Below are 16,669 nucleotides of genomic sequence, written 5' to 3'. Positions count from 1 at the left end.
ACAGAAGACCCTCTCTCAGCAGTAGATGTAAGTGAATACAGCTTCTACTGTTCTGTTTATTTATCACACTGATCATCTTTGAGATCCTGTGAGAAAAGACGCTATTCTTAATTGGTTCATATCATATTGCTGAAAACACATAGTTCGATATGACTTTGTCACATAATTGAATGGCTTTTTAAGGAATGATATTGTAAACTTGGGCAAAAGCATTGAATGCTGCTGATGACATCTAATCTCCATGACAGCTTATTTGGGAGGCTGACTCCTCTTGATCTCGTACAGTGATATGCACAGTGTAAATGTTCAAATGTTCTGTCAGGCAAGTTCAAAATACAAAGATAAGGAGGTTTCTTTCATAAAGATGCAGCATTAATTATACACAAATTATACAATATTTACAATATGTTTAAATATTTGAAGCAGTATCAACATTTAAAGTGTATGAGTTGGAAAGATCATAAATTCCCAATGAGCTTGAGCTCCAAGAATATATGATGTGATATGTGTTAGTGCTTTTTAAAAATCCTATACACTTTTTAATTGGTTAACAGAGGAGGCCTCACAGGGTCATATCAAACACTGCTCTAATTTCCAAGCCTGACCTTGTGTGTGCGTGTGTGTGTGTGTGTGTGTGTGTGTGTGTGTGTGTGTGTGTGTGTGTGTGTGTGTGTGTGTGTGTGTGTGTGTGTGTGTGTGTGTGTGTGTGTGTGTGTGTGTGTGTGTGTGTGTGTGTGTGTGTGTGTGAGAGAGAGTGTGTGTGCATTCCAGCCAGTGTGGAGGCATGTCCTAGCTAATCCACAGGCCAAAACACACAGGCAGTTAAGTTTCCATGACCTCAACTCCATGCTGTTCAAACGTACACACGCACACACACACACACACACACACACACACACACACACACACACACACACACACACACACACACACACACACACACACACACACACACACACACAATCTTTTTTCTTCCTCTTGGTTTTACTCTCTCTTGCTGCCTTTCTCCCTTCTTGCTGGCTTTCATCTCTTTCTCTTGCTGCTGCCTCCTCTCTGAATTGCAACATTTTGTCAATTACCATTTCGTTCATTGTTAACCCACAGAGGGAAAAGCATACTGTGTTCTGTAATACCACAGGAGTTCTGTCATTTCCAGAACAATTATGTCAATTAGCTCATATTTAAATGGTTTCCAGAGAGGAGTTCCTTGGCTAATAACAGTCCAATGAAGTGACAACTAACCAATTAATCTCACTCTAATTGCTCAGTAGGTGCAGTCAATCAGTCACGATGCCCTTCTGTCTGTGCTTTCGTCGTAGCTTTCAGCACACATTCCACACTTAGGAGCTTAACTCACCACTTGTCAGTCAAAAATAAATTCAACCTTCCACTCCTCTCGGGATGGAGGTGCATTCCAGCGTGTTGACATCACAGCCATGCAGCTAGTCAGCACATTTGACTTCTAACTTAACATTGAGAAAAGCTGTCAATGGGGGGCAAAAAACAAGCACATTTTGTTGAGAGGGAATGAAAAGACAGAGAGCACCAGCAGAGAAAAAAAATAAAGAATGGTACAGAAACATGTTTATTTTCCAGGTTGTTCAAGCAAAGGGCTGAACTTCATAATCAAAAACTGACTGTACTGCCCCACATTCATTTAAAAGCTGCATGCTTGCAGCTTAGATCAGATTACACAGAGACAAACATTAGCTCACTGTTGCAGTCTGCATTCGATACTCTTGATTGCCAGATCACTGTGTCACATCTTACAGCCTGTCTTTGAACTTATACTTTCACAAACTCAAATGTCATGATGTGAGTCTTGTGAGATTTACAGTGAGTGCAACTTTCTGCTGCCGGCAATGAACCCTTGCACACATGTGCAGGGAAACACATGCTGTAGAGTAAATCACAGGGCTGAGCAATCTGAAAATATTTAGCCTTTCACTACAAAGAATCCATCATTTGCCCAACCAAAAAAAATATAATATCTGTGATTTGCAACAGTGGTCATCTTACTGCTTTATACTTCAACATTTCCAGTGGCTGACACAGAGTATGCAACTTTATTGAGTTTAGCAAGCTTTTGGCATGGTTGATTTAGCAAACAACAGTTACAAATGCAACTTGTGACATCTGAATTGTGGGGGATATGATTCAGGGGGAGAGGGTGGCTCATGTAGAAATAATTTGCACATAATGTGGATCTGGGTTATGTCTTAAATTAGGAGAAGCCTCTCAGCACAGAGAAAGTGTGGTATTACAGATGTAACACAGATACACCGTCAAAAGGTCTTCCCTTAAAGTAATGTCAGTCAATACAATGTAATGTAAAGGTCAAACTGTATGTGCATACAAAGTTATTGTTTATGTCTGGATATTTGGCTTTCCTTTTGCAAGAAATACATTTATCACTGAGCACATTTGTAAAGTGGGAAAGTATACATATTCCTATTTCAGTCCTATTTATATTTGTGCATTTATGGGCAAAAAGATTATCATTGAAAGTCTTCAGCAATACCAAATTCCCATCACTGATATCTTTGTCACCTGCTTGCCAATACGACACTATGTCATCACTGACACCTTTACATTCTTCATCTTATCATCATCACTTTACATCAGTTCCATACTGGAAGGTTCTACGCATCTTTTACTCGGAGAGCTTGAGCGAACGTTTAAATCAAGAACTCACTATTGTAGCAAACAGAGAATCCATTCTGCATCATTTCATCCACATAATGTACTACATGCTGCCATATCACTATTCTATTATATATCAGGCTTTCAACACAGTGCATTTTCCGACTTGTGGCCTCAAAGCATTGCTCACCACATACATCTGTTAGTCGAAATCTCCAATTGTTACAGTACCTATTCAGTCTATTCAGTCATTAAACCATGTGGTATGAATGGCCCATTCTGTTTATAGTGGTCCCACACACATAACAGCATTCTGTCCTGCAAGCTTGAAAAGCAGTACAGTTCACCAAATATGTCAGTGATTTGAAAATAGAAACACATTGCTACATATTTTATTGTGAACATTTGTATCCCTTCACATTTCTGAAGACTATAGAAACTAAGCTTAACCATCATCAGAAAGATTAATACCCCACATCCATAACCATGTCAGCAATACAATAACTTTTCAACTTTAGTTTTAGCTACAGCTGTGCTGTATGAAATGGTACAAAGGATGAGAAGAAGAAAGATGAAATGTGACTCAAATTCAGTCATCCGTTGAACTCTGCAGCGTTATGAGGACACGTTATGGGCCTTATGTGGCACCATCAAACCCCATGATGTGAAATATTGTTTTCCCTCAGCGATGTGTAATTGTTCCTCAACCAATTCCCTTTCTCATTCTCGTTCCCACCACTAATTAGGAATGGAATTTAACTGCCGATGACTTTAGTGCGGGATCAGAACACACCCAGCCATTATAAAAAAACCCAGGGACCCATAATGTGGTGTGGACTTGGCTACTAAAACCATGGGGTGGAGAGACAGGAGGGGAAGGGAGAGCTGCTGTTTCTCTCTGTTGCTCTTTAAATCTTTGGTTGTGGCCTTCATCGCCTTTGGCCTGGCATGAGAGGTTTCCCCCTCACCATTTTGAAATTGTTTTCTGTCTCTCTGCCTTTTTTCCTCAAGATCTCTCTGTTTCTATCCTGACCCTCACCTTCACCTCCTTCTTCTACCGTCCATCCTCTCTCACAGGCTTGCTCTTCCTCCCTCCCACTCCCTGTTGCCACAGTGAGACCTAGTATGAACTTTTGACAGGAGCTGGGATCTTTGTTTTATTGCCAGTTTTACTGTGAATGCCCTCATAAATCTACTGCTGTAATGCCTTTGAAATGCTTTCCAATCCTCGCAATCAAACAAACAAACAAACGCACACCCAAACACACTCTCCTTCTCATTTTTTCTCACTTTTCTTCCCAACACATGCACAATCGCAGATACAGATGTGACGTGTGAATAAGGGCTTTGAGGTTGTTTGTGCTCACATCAGATGCAGCAGCCCCAGTATTTGTTTGCAATTTCCACTGGCTCCGGTCCACTCCACCAAACCCATGGGAATTTGTGGATCAGCATCTTCTCAAAAAGCTCCTGGGCGTCAAAGTGTATAACCGAGCGCAGAAAGAGTGCAATGAGTGCAGTGATGCTGTTATTTTTATGTGGTATTTATGATGCACTCTAGTTTATAGAAGAGGTCAGCAGGGGGAAAAAAGGAGGGTGGTGACATAATTTAAGAGCCTGGCTCACACTAAGTAACCATACAGTATCATATTGCAGATTTTTTTTTTTAAATGTAATACATTTGGTTCTGTAGAATGGCTTTTTGTAAACCATTCTGTAACTTTTTTTTAAAAATGATTTTGCTTTACTACTGTTCTGTTTGCTTTAATTTGTCATCGACTTAAGCAGAACAGTAAATAATATATTATAACAGAACAGTCAGATTAATCCTGAACAAAGTTTTACAAATCTTCATATCATGGTTTTAATCAACCTAAATACTGAAAATAAAACTCAAATACTCAACTAGGATGCACTTCAGCTGTATGCATGTTGTTAGTAAATGTTCAATGTTGGGGTTTTCTCACTCTTAGTTCAGCCCATAATGACAATGTTCAGAGTATTGCCTGCAGAGCTATTTGTAATCAGTATATGAAGCATACATACTGTAAATATCTTACAAGTGTTGTTTTTTTTCTTCTTTTTTTTTCTCTCAGTTGCTTTAGTTTTTGAAAAGGGACATGTGCATGCTTTATGGTAAAAAGCAAACTAGAAACCGATGCACCATTTCCAGTAGAAACAGGAGATACTTGTATCATGATGTTATCAAAGTATAAACATTTCAGGCAGAAAGAGCAGAACTGTGACACCACAGCCGTTTCAGTGATAATAGGTGGAGTTCTTAAGGTCAATGTTGTCAATCAGTCTGCTCATGAACACTTCCCACACCTGACCACAGAACCGCACTAGCACCTACAGTAGGAAACGCAAGCACGCACAATATGTGCTCAACCTAAAAGGGGAAATCATTGGTGCCTGGGATTTTAAATAAATAAACATTAAATGCTGGAACGACACAGTGATCTTCTTTTTAATCAAGTGCACAGAGCTTGATCTCACAGAAATACCTGAGATGATCACATATTAACACTGCATCACGTGGTGGTGGCACATAATGTTACATGTCAGTAACACAGAAACAACAACAATGGATTGTCAGTTATGACCTTTTGTTGTGGTTGCCACACGAATGCAAGTCACAGAACTGAGGCAGTTCAGATCCTGTATAAGGCCTGGGACACACAGGTTCATGTGTGCGTTACTTTATTTATTATTATTTATTTATTTTATAAACCACTTTTACTGTTGCCATGACGACAAAGGTTGGTAACTTTACGGAAACAGTAACTTTAACGCACAACACCTTTGAGTCGTCAATTTAACCTAAACCATGATACTAGTATCATCTATTAACCTAGTTAACCCTAACCAAATCATCTTAAACCCAAAACCAACCCATACCCTTACCACAGTGCTGTAACACCATCAAATATACTGTAATTATATTATGACAGTGATTGTAATGGTTTTAGAAAGCTCCGAAAAATTATCTCAGAAAAATACATGAAAAGACCAGGACATTCTCACGCCATATTGCATGGTGGTAATTTAACACGTGTTCGGAGGTTTAGGTAATTTCATGAATTTCCGTAAGATAAGGTTCGATATGCAATATGAATCATAGTAGAAGACTTTTCAAGCAGACTTGTAAAAAGACTAATAGTTTTGTCATTAAAAAAAAAAAAAATCCTCCTGTGGTACATGTTTAGTTGTCATTCATAACCTGAAAGCAGAAATCTGAAGCTGTGCATGTAACCTGAGACTAACAATTGTATGTAAACACAGCCACTGTTTCTTTCAGGTGTGGCAGAGTGAGTCTATCTGGGAAAGATCAGCTGGTCTAGACAGGACTGTCAGGGTAAGTGTTACGTTCACTCTTTGTTGTCTCTTACAGTTTACAATACATGTCTGTCTGTGCACATCTCTCTGTTTCCACCTCCCATCCTTTCTCTTTTTAGCCTTAACTTTTTTTTTTTCTCTTATTGTCTGTCTCTATCTCGCTCTGTTTCTGTGCTCCTACAGCTGATTACATCAATAATTTACAGCATGTAAATCCTCAGCAGCTGCTTGCTGTTTTGCCCTCCTTGTTCGGTGCTCTTTTCTTTCTTTCGGGTTAACATGGGAGGATTTTTCTCAACCTTGTAACCTCCTTCCCTCTCTGTCTTCCTGTTTCTGTGCCTGGGGTTAAGCTCTCACTCTCTTTCTGTCTCCTCTCGTTCTCTCTAATTACACTGTTCTCAGTTCCAGCCCTGTGCCTTCCCATGGGTTTGTATGTCTTTATGTAAGGAGTGCCTGAATTGCAATTCTTTTCTTGTAATGATGGGAATTTTAACTCACAAGTCCACCGTTGTTATTTTGTGTGTAGATGCATCTCTTTTGCTGTGTGTTTGTGCATAGGGTTTCAGATCCTTACAATCAAAACATTTATGTGGACTCATTGTGATTACAGTTCTTCAGCACCTGGGCATATGAGCACTTTTTTTTTCTCTCTCTCTCTCACTGCAGGCTTCAAATCCTTCAAAAAGGCATCTCAAATTCAAATTGTGCTGTCAAATTAGTTTTTTTTCTTTGGACCCCTCAATCAAAACCCTAGGTTGAACTCCAAGCATATATTTTTTTCAAATACACGTGAAGCAATTTCATGTTGAAAAGAAAGAAAAAAGATGAGTTGTTCCACACAAGAAAATCTATAAAAAAAAAAAAATTGCATGAACCTAAATTCATGGGGAAAAAATTGTGACAACGGAAAAGAAGCATTACCTTTGGCTTTGTTAAATAATTTCTTTTTCCCTATTCAGTTTCCATTGTTTAAAGCCAGGGCCGATCTCTCCAATATTACTGCTAATCTAACTTCAAAGGGTTGCAGTCATGTTAAAACACTTTTTAATTGCGATAAGGAATATGCTTTCATGCTTAAACCCTTCTCCTCTGTTCGTCTGGACAGAGCTCATAAATACTGAGGCCTTTTTTTCATTGGCAATTAAAATTAGAATTGGTCACATTTTTCACTGTCAGCCATTTCCTCTGCACACAAAGACACGTGTGGGCCACACACACATGCATACAGACACATGCAAAGCCTAATACTGCCATATATATATATATATATACATGCAAAAGCACATGGTGTTTTTGTCAAGGTTAAAACAGCCATGCATGATGTCCTTTGGAGATTAAAACCTCTGTGAACTACACTAAAACTGATTCAAGACTGCTGGCCTGGTGATGATTCACCACAGGCTTTCCTCTTGTTTCTATGACACGAGATTCAGGCTGCGTCGTGTTGTTCATATCAAAATAACATGATTCTTGAGTGAATCATTTGCTCTCCAGTGCTTTTGACACGGGAGATTCTTGAGGCTTTGATACATACACAATATTTTGAGGCAGTGGAGTAGAAAGGCAAAATCAATTTGGATAAAAGCGGATTGTAAGGAGCACGAGTGCCATTAAAAGGAACTATTGGTTTCAGGTCATAGGGAAATTGCCTGTTTTGCCTCAAAGCTTAGAGAATGAATGTATCTTAAAATGCTCACCACAATTGAAATGAAGAAAGAAGAATAAAATGTGTGTGCTTCCAAATCCAGTCACATGATCAGTTTAATATTTGTGCTCCCATTATGTAGATAGATGCCGGATGTATTTTGCTTAATATAACTCAAATACATGTAAGAGCTGAGCGTTAGCTCTTTTAAAAAGGGGAAAATAGACTTTCCAACAAATCTTAAGCTGCCTTATTTATACAATTTGCCCAAGTGACTGATTTCAGTGTAAATAATTCCTGAATCTGGAGAATGATGAAGCACCTCTTAACATTTGTGTGCATTTAATGTAACTTTGCTTATTAACTTATCTATAGTTATGATATGAGGGCTATGTTTGACAGGACCATTACGACACAAGATGGCACACCTGTGTTGCCTCTCTTACACACTTATTTATCCAATCATAAGTGATATGTGCATGAGGCTGAAAGGTTGGACAAAGGATCCTCCACTTAACAGCTCATCAAAATCTCTTTTAACAAAGAGCGTTAAGCTGCTTTTCCACTAATGAGAACTTAATGACCTGTTCAGTACAATGAAATCTGTTAATAAGACATATACAGTGCATCTGGAAAGTATTCACAGCGCTTCACTTTTTCCACATTTTGTTATGTTACAGCCTTATTCCAAAATGGATTAAATTAAGTTTTTTCCTCAAAATTCTACGCACAATACCCCATAATGAAGAAGTGAAAAAAGTTTGTTTTAAACTTTTGCAAATCTATTAAAAATAAAAAACAAAAAATATAACACGTACATAAGTATTCACAGCCTTTGCTCAATTCTTTGTTGAAGCACCTTTGGCAGCAATTACAGCCTCAAGTCTTTTTGAGTATGATACTACAAGCTTGGCACACCTATTTTTGGGCAGTTTCTCCCATTCTTCTTTGCAGGACCTCTCAAGCTCCATCAGGTTGGATGGGGAGCGTCGGTGCACAGCCATTTTCAGATCTCTCCAGAGATGTTCAATCGGGTTCAAGTCTGGGCTCTGACTGGGCCACTCAAGGACATTCACAGAGTTGTCCGGAAGCCACTCCTTTGTTATCTTGTCTGTGTGCTTCGGGTCGTTGTCCTGTTGGAAGATTAACTTTTTTCATGTTATCATTATGGGGTATTGTGTGTAGAATTTTGAGGGGGAAAAAATGTAATCCTTTTTTTTTAACAAAATGTGGAAGAAGTGAAGCGCTGTGAATACTTTCTGGATGTACTGTACAAGAAATTGATCAAACATTAGTAGGAGGAAACTCAGGGAGCACAGACTTCAACGCCATCTTCTATGATATGCCAACTTCCTACTGTAACCAGTCTGGATATTCATAATAGAATGATGTCAAAATATGCTTGTGCCTCACTGAAGCATCACATCTCAGCTGCTGTATTAAGTTTTGACAAGTACATGTGTATCCCAGAGGATTCACATGTACCCCTGAATGTAGAGGATGTTATTGATCATATTTGATGAATTGCCAATGTTTTGCCACAAGTGAAGTTTACTGGATCTGAAGAAGTATGGCATTTAGTGGGCCAAATATCTTATCTCGTAACATTATTGAAAGTGTAAAATCATTTGTGGAACCACCCAATTCCTTACAGAAAGAAATACGAGTTTCCCGGGTTTTTCGCTTTTGATGTGATCACATGTATGATCACATGTTTACCACATGTTGCAACATATGATAACATATGGAAAGTGTGTGGAAAGATTTTCACATGGAAAATTTGTTTCACACATAACGCCATAGAAATGTTCCAATTTTCATATGTGCACCATCACACGTGTAGTGGTCACGTGATCACATGAGCAGATTGCACATTTGAAATTCATTTGTTTTTCTGTAAAGGGTGATTCAGATCAGCTCCAAAATGTATTGGATTCTTCCCTTCAACCAAGTTTCACAAAAATCAGATTGGTAGTTTTCTGTCACCCTGCTGACAAACAGGCAAACATGTCGCTCCAAAAACACATAGCCTTCTTGGTGGAAGCAGCACAAGCTTGCAGAAATGCGATACATGACATATTATCCCCCAGTCAACTCACTGTCCCCTCTTAACACAGAAAACTAGTATGCTTTTCAGAATATTTTACACATATGGTCACTGATAGCTGAGATGTGATGACACATCTGTTTGTGGACTCATGGGAAACAGCCACATGAGTACCCACCCCTTCTACTGCTAGTAACTGGAACGTGAGTAAGTACAATCTCCTTTCGCAATCCAAATTTATTTTAGAGAACTTGGAGGACACTGAGTGGAAGTTAAGGTGGAAAGGTTCCCCATAATAGAAAAGGCATATTTGTGACACAGCAGTCAGGAAGACAGCTCTGCTCTTCACCGGAGTCGCTCTCACATGTCATCACAGCACAAACTTGCACTCAGTCAGTCAGGATTTCTGACATACTGCAAATTGTTCAAACAGACTTTCTCACTGACAACACTTGGAGATGGATTTGTTTCTAAGTTTGGAGAATGAACTATTAGTCACACTGGAGAAATAGAAGAAGCTTGACTTCAGTTCGTTCCCCCTCACCTCAGCTGGATAAAGTGTGCCTTTAACTGAATAGTCAGTCTTAGAGTTGAGCTTTGGCTGACATGGCTGATTTAGCTCTATGCTTGTTTAGCAGTCAGAGCCAAGCATATGCATGTGCGGCTGTGTGTGTGTGCCCCTATGTGCCTGCATGACCTGATTAAGAGTCTGCAGTATACTGTATATGCTCACACACAGTGAGCACGGGATGTGAACCTTACTGTTTTTTTGGTTTTTTTTGAGTGTATGAGTGTGTGTGTGTGTGTGTGTGTGTGTGTGTGTGTGTGTGTGTGTGTGTGTGTGTGTGTGTGTGTGTGTGTTTTTATGGTTGTTGTGCAGTGTGGCCTCATTACCCAGGTGTTTACCCCTAACCACAGGAAGCCCTTGTCAGTGACGACTGTCTGCCGGCAAACATTGCCTGAGGGAAAGAAAGACAGGGAGGGAGGAAGAGTGAGGAAGAGAGGGAGGGGGGGGGGGGGCATAGAAAGACACTGCCTGCCCATCTGTCTGTCTTTCTGTCTATGTATCTCTCCTTGTGTTTACAGCATGTCCATGTGTCCATGCCTCTGTGTTTCCTTTCCCCAAAACGCATGTGTTTTCATGTGTGTGTGTATGTGTGTGTGTGTGTGTGTGTGTGTGTGGGGTTGTGCCAGTCAAACCCTCAATGGCAGGTCACTGGGTTCCTCCACTCCTTCACCAGTGAAGGGGAGGAGGAAGAGAGGCAAGGAGGGAGGGAGGAGAGGAGACATACAAGCTGTTGACAGGGATTTATGAGCTGATAGTGTCAGACTGCAAGCACAACAACAGTCTCCCTGTCTCTGCCTGTCTGCTCATGGTAGGAGAGACAGACACTGACAGAAAGAATGAAGGGGGTGGTGGAGAGAAAGTGAGGCAGCAAATTGAGTTGAAAATGAAAGAGCAGAAGGAGGGAGTGAAAAATGGATGATAAGTGAGTGAGGGGAAGAGGCAGGATTGGGATGTGATTTAATTTGTATAGGGGCTGTTTTTCTCTCCTTTCTCTTGTCACAATGAGTCTTTTTTTTTTTCCCCAGCCGTTCTTCCCCTCTCCTTTCAACATCATCTTTGTATGAGTTGACTTGGTTGTTGTGTTGACTGCTTTTGTTTTTGCTTGTTTAGACTCATGTGAGTAAGAAACCATGTGTTCGTCTTTTCAGTGTAAACCAAAGGCTATTGTTGGTCTCACGTGACAACAGAGACTATGACTGTACAGAGATGACCATGCATGCATGCATATGCTGAACAATAGCATTTCCTGCACTGTATTATTGTGTCACATCAACAGCTAAAAAAAGAAGCTAAAAATGCGTTTATTAACATAAGGCTATTATAATGAACAGTGGGTAATTGTTCAGTTATACAAAACGGTACAAGACTGTCGATACATATTAGCCGTTAGACAACTGCTCTTTGTAGTTGCACGTGTGTCTCTCTCTGTGTGTGTGTGTGTGTGTGTGTGTGCGTGCGTGCGTGCGTGCGTGCGTGCGTGCGTGCGTGCGTGTGTGTGTGTGTGTGTGTTCTGATATGTCACAGTGAGTCATGGCTGAAATGTTCACTGCTAGATGACACATCCTGATATAGTTGGACTGTCTGACATGTGAGAGATCCTGTCTGATGGGTAATTTTGTCTAATTGCTGTGCTCAGCATAAATCCATAATATCTGTCCCTTTTTAAGTTTGATGAGTTCCACATTATATCCTTTTTATCAAGGTCTTTTTTTCCATGGGTTATTTTAAGTTGAAGCTACAATTGTATAGTTTTCTTCAGCACTCAATTACAGCCAATAACAGTTATTTCCTTTATTATTAGCTCCATCTTACTTCATATAGTGTGATCCGGTAACATTTTAGTAGACTTACAGTATATTTTTAATTTGTATGTGGGACACAGACATGTCAACTATTGTTGTCAGTTGCTTTTATATTCTCGGGTCTAAAAATATACTGCACTGATTTCTAATTTTGAATATTGTACTGTACAATAGTGTCTGAAATACCATACCCTGCTAAATGTTATGATTGCCATAATAACAGTGATCCAGATGTGAAGTCTGCCAGACTGACATGTTGGGAGAAAGACAGCCTGACAGTGCACAGCATACGTACCCCCTGGGAATAATACAGACTGCTAGTGATTTACATGTCAGTTATTTTTTTAATGATATAGAGTGGTGATTTATGGGGCTCTTTTCATTTCACACAGACAGTCAGGCTTGTTTCAGGGTATAGCTTACACTTTCCAATATGCTGAGTCATGATCCCAGTGCTGTTTCCCAGAACTGCAAATGCCATTATCTTTTCTGCAGAATTCCTGTTTATAGATAATGGTTAAAGCTTTTTTTTTTTTTTTTTTTTTAAAACCCAAACACAATGTAAAACATATTAATGATTATTTGTCCAATGACAGCAACACCAGGAACCCTTATATAGAAGGTGCAGATCCTCAAGCAAAGTTGGCCCTGTGGTTAATGCTTTCACACTCCCAGCAACAGTAAGATATGCTTAAGGATGGCAGTCAGGGTTTGTTTTTTTAGGTCAGTTCGTGGTGAAAGATAAGTGCATGCAAGGGAGACATCAGACAGTGAAATATAGCAAGAGCTTGTGTTGTGCAATTGTGGCCAAAACCTGGCACATGCTGAATGCTAGCAGAAAGCTAGCTCAAGTTCTTCAAACTAAAGTTTAAACACCCACCATATCGACACAAATATGGCAGTTGTATACAGATGTATGCTATATGTGTATATCATGGAGAACATCGTCAAGTGCATCTCAGGTGGCTGCTAGAGGCGCAACAGGAAATATACAAATGCATCTGTGGTGATCTTATGTAATACCTGCAGGTGTCACACAAGAGCAGATTGTGTACAATATATCGTCACAGGGGCCCTCACACGGGGGTGAAGGGCGCAAAGTGTTTCACTGAAAAATTAACCTTTTTTTTTTTTTTTCCCTATCCTGTTACAACTACTTTTACCCTTTGGTACTATATATACTGTAACTTATGTTATGTTTGTGCTCTCTGCAGTATGTATGTATCTGGTGCAGATCCACAAAGAAGACAGTGGAGAAGTAAGATGAAGATAAAGAAGAGAACAGCTGAGTGGAAAGGAGCAACAGAACAGAAAATGAAGACATAAAGAACATACATGTTTTTTGAGTATGTTTAACAGTAAATTATTTCTCACACATAAGAGAGCATCTAAATTGTTTGTCATTGCCTTCAATTGCAAGTAAAGTATTTGACTTTGAGTGTAATGGCAGCAGCTGGTGGCTATTTGGGTCTAAATTAGAAGCTTAAGATGGGCAGTTACATTTCATAGCCTTTCAATGGCCGTAAAAAAGTTTGATAATACGTATACATTGATGTTATTTTGCACTGTATGTGTTGTATGGTAAAAACTCATGACAGGTCTTTTTTTTATATAATGTTTTTGATAATATTAATGATAATAATGTTTTTGATAATAATAATGTTTGTACAAGGCTCTATGATGGTGACATGTTCATATTAAAACACTAGAATGGACTGTATTTTGCTATACTTAGTGTTTATTGGAACATGAGAAAGGGCTGTGTAATTGGTGTCCACATTTTGTTTCACAATACATGCTCACATATGTATGTAGGGCTTTTACATATGGATACATGTTTAAGAAAACATGTAGTTGGAGCAAAGTGTCTGGACAACATATTCATATGTATGTATTGTATCTGTTAAGAAGTAGTGATCACAGTTTGGTCCCAGGGGAACAAAGACAGCATTAGAGGCATGTCCTCATACAATATTTAAAGCTCTGTGGAGAAATAAGCCCTTAACTGTAGTGCTCGCATGGCAATATATCAAACGAGCTTCACTTTCATCATCACAACATAGTTTGTTAATGAATATTGTATTGGTCTGTGAAAAATACGGTCGGCAATACAATGTTGAATAAAGAATTCTAATGGTTACCTAAAAGACTACACTTGTTTTATGATAATATATCAGAAGGGTGGGAATGATAAACGGTATCGTTTGCTTCTTCCTCTGCAACATAAAGAAAAAGAGAGAAGAACTTACTCTTCTACAGCTGAATGTTAAAGCTCTTCAAATATCTTAGAGTTGAGAGGCTTGCTACAGCATGATTTGGTAATGCTGATGGTGACTTTAGATGAAAAGGGTCTAACTTCTGCCCTCTAGGTTTGAGTTTGGTCTGAGGTGTGTTTTAAATTATACAGTAAATTATCCCTCAAGCCTCTCAAGCCTCATTTTACAATATGTTTGGGGTTTGCTTCTTTGTCTTTTCAAGTACAGTCTGACCTAAACCACCTTAGGTGTACTTTACTTAAGTAATCTACAGTTGTGTGGTTTGCTTTAATTGACATTACAGCCTACAGAGATCTCTTTTTTTATATATATATAATTAAACATCACATAATATCATATCAAAGTTTGCAGTGTCTAATTTACTATCTTTGCCCTTAATAATTATATTCAGTTAACCCTTTTATAATAGCTGGAATAGCCTTTGCTGATGTGTTTTTAGACTAGACTTAGATTTAGACTATATTAATCCCACGGTGGGGAAATTTAGTTGCTAGTTTGGAGCAGTCTGGAGCAAGAAGTGACCATATTTGGATTAGCTGGGGAGGAGCGAGTGGTTAATCTGACTCTATCTGATTGAGAACCCAACGATACTCTATTCCGCCCATCAATAACTGTAACCTACTCTACACTACAGGCCCGTCAATCAAACAGAAACACCCCCAAAAACATGGCTTTTTGAGGCTTCTTTTCTAACTAATGACGGGTTTATTTTTGGATGGACAACAGGAAACTAATAAGAAGGATTTGACTTCAGCTGGCAACACCAAAATAACATGGAAATGATGTATTGACTTCATATTTCATGATAGAAGTTGAATGAGAGTCTATAGAGTCGGAGGCTTTTTGGAGCCAACCTCCAGTGGCCTTCAGTGGTATTGCAGCTTAATGCACTTCGGTGTCGGTCTCAGTTTTCAGACCTGGAAGCTGCGTCCACTTTTATTTACAGTCGACAGCACCACACTGTAAATATTCAACACAGTTCTTCCAATGATCGTAATCAAACAATCATTTCACTAAAACCTTATGGTGGCACAAAAAGAAAAGTCATCAATGCCACTTTGTCCTCTGGCAGCCACTAATGCCCGCACCAAATTTAATGGCTAAACATCTGAACGTTTTTTTTTTTTTTTAAGGCATTTAAGTCTGGAACAAAGTGGTAGACGGGGTGGCGAACAACGCTCTCCCTCGAGCAACTTCACCATGGATAATTAAATGTTTTTTTAAATGTTATAATTTAAATGTTTGGGCCAGCCATATAGAATTTGTCATGGAGGAAAACACTTTTAAATAAGAAACTGTATTTTCAGCCAGTGAAGAACATCCGAAATACCAGAGCTAGGTTAGCCCTGTCACACATGTGGGGATCAATTTTGAGGCCTCACTATCTGCCTCCCTCCATCTTTGTCTGTGGTAACTAATCCCAGTAACTTTGGTCAAACAGGGTCCTCAGACAGACAGACAGACCCCCCCTCCCACCTCTCCCGCCCCTATATATTTTCCATGAACAATTAGGTGCACTTCCTTTCCCTCTTCTCTATGCCTGCTGTCAATCTGCCAGACAGGGAAATTAAAGACTTTGGGACGTATCTTCACAGTGCAAATGTTATATTGCACTGTTAAGCATTCTCATGATATATAACCTTAAACTCTCAAGTACCAAACAGGAATGAGGTTGAAACAGAGATTTCCTTTAAAAGCTATTACAAATGTTTGAATTACATGTGACAGATTGAAAATTCAAGAAATCAAAATTATCCCATACATATTGAATGATATGGAACTGAATGGCAGGCAAAATGATTGGACTTGAGTGTCTGCTGTTGGTTTTTAAAATTAATGCAATGGAAATGCTATTAAATATAGTTCTTAAAAAAATAATTTGGTATTTGACTGAATTTGGTGGTATATGGATGAATATGGTATGGATCTAAAGGGCATGTAAAAGGATTCCATTATGTTCATGGGCAGTTTGTCATACTTTTTGTCAGTCTGGCTCAGCTTCACAGACCGAGAAACAGATTGCCAAAGAGGGAACAAAACATAAAACATAATCCACCTCTGTCCAACATCTGAGCTTCATCATGCAAGCTGCTATCTGGATCATGATTTTTTTTTCTTCACTCAGAATTAGTTTAAAAAAAATAAATAGGTAAAATAAAAAAAGAGCATCAGCATTTGTGAATGTACAAAAGGCAGACATGTTTAATAGCATGGAAACTTTACTATGAACATGTATATTGTTATAAAGAAGATCTCTGTTCCCTGTTCCTGATTTATTAATGATATCTGATAAAATAAGACATGAAGAATAGAAGCAGTAAATATATGCCTGACATACAGTTGTAACAA

The 16,669-nt window shown here is 39.0% G+C and overlaps 1 long non-coding RNA gene across 1 annotated transcript in view; it reads left to right on the top strand.

The window, feature by feature from the left end:
• The window catches only part of LOC138617887 (uncharacterized), a 110,186-nt gene extending 96,014 nt beyond the window's left edge, over positions 1 to 14,172 (top strand). The window contains exons 6-7 of the long non-coding RNA XR_011310685.1: positions 5,945 to 6,001; positions 13,259 to 14,172. This is a non-coding gene — a long non-coding RNA (uncharacterized lncRNA). The remainder of the gene's footprint in view (positions 1 to 5,944; positions 6,002 to 13,258) is intronic.
• Positions 14,173 to 16,669: the final 2,497 nt, after the last annotated feature.

The sequence above is a fragment of the Brachyistius frenatus genome, unplaced genomic scaffold (genome assembly GCF_029030835.1).
Source record: "Brachyistius frenatus isolate BFR_SWC_R1_liver_20210118 unplaced genomic scaffold, ASM2903083v1 Contig_14, whole genome shotgun sequence".
In the NCBI taxonomy this organism is placed as follows: Eukaryota; Metazoa; Chordata; class Actinopteri; family Embiotocidae; genus Brachyistius; species Brachyistius frenatus.
Note: the sequence above shows the minus strand (reverse complement) of the source record. Positions and strands in the feature narration are given on the sequence as shown.